A 1,238-nucleotide genomic window follows, 5' to 3' on the forward strand; every position below is an offset into this window, starting at 1 on the left:
GAACTAACGTACGTCCGTACGTACGAACTAACGAAATTAAGGAACGAACGAATAAACGATCGAAAGAACGTTTGAACGTATGTACGTACATACGTAAGAATGAAAGTACGTACGAATGAATGAAAGTAGGTATGTACGAACGATCGAACGAACGAACGAAGGAAAGAACGAAGTAACGAATGAACGTACGTACTTACGTACGTAAGAACGAACGTACGAACGAAAGAACGACGAACGTACGTACGTACGTTTGTACGTAAGTACGAACGAACGAAGGTACGCAAGTACGTATGTAAGTAAGAAAGAACGATCGAACGAACGAAATAAAGAACGTAAGAACGAAGGAACGTGATTACGTACGTACGAACGAACGTACGTAGGTACGTATATAAGTACCTACGTACGAACGAACGTAAATACGTCTGTTCGTACGTAACAACGAAGGAACGAACAAACAAATGAGCGAACGAACTAACGAACGAATGTACGCACGTACGTACGTAGGAACGAACAAACGTACGCACGTATTTACGAACGAACGAACGAAAATACGTGAGTACGAACGAATGAACGAAAGTACGTACGAACGAACGTACGAACGAACGAACGAACATACGAAAGAATGAACGAACGATTGAACGAAAGAATGTACGCACGTACGAAATAACGAACGAACGAAGAAACGTCCGTACGTACATGTGAAGGACCGAAAGAACAAACGAACGAACGAACGAACGAATGATCGTACGTACGTACGGACGAACGAAACAAACGAACGAACGAAAGAACGAACGAACGAACGAAAGAACGAACGAACGAACGATCGAACGATCGAACGAAACAAACGAATGAACGAACGAGCGAGCGAAAGTACGAACGAAGTAACGAAAGAATTGACGAACGAACGAACGAACGAGACAACGATCGAGCAAACGAAAGAACGTATGTACGAACAAACGAAGGAACGAATGAACAAACAAATGTACGTCCGTAGGAACGAACGCATGTGCGAACGAAAGAAAGATCGAACGAAAAAACAAACGAACGTACGTACGAACGAACGAACGAACGAACGTACGTACATACATCCGTACGTAAGAACGATCGAATGAGCGAACGAACGTACGTACATACGAACGAAAGAACTAACGTACGTCCGTACGTACGAACGAACGAAATTAAGGAACGAACGAACAAACGAACGAAAGAACGATTGAACGTATGTACGTACATACGTA

The sequence above is a fragment of the Octopus bimaculoides genome, chromosome 24 (genome assembly GCF_001194135.2).
Source record: "Octopus bimaculoides isolate UCB-OBI-ISO-001 chromosome 24, ASM119413v2, whole genome shotgun sequence".
Classification (NCBI taxonomy): Eukaryota; Metazoa; Mollusca; class Cephalopoda; order Octopoda; family Octopodidae; genus Octopus; species Octopus bimaculoides.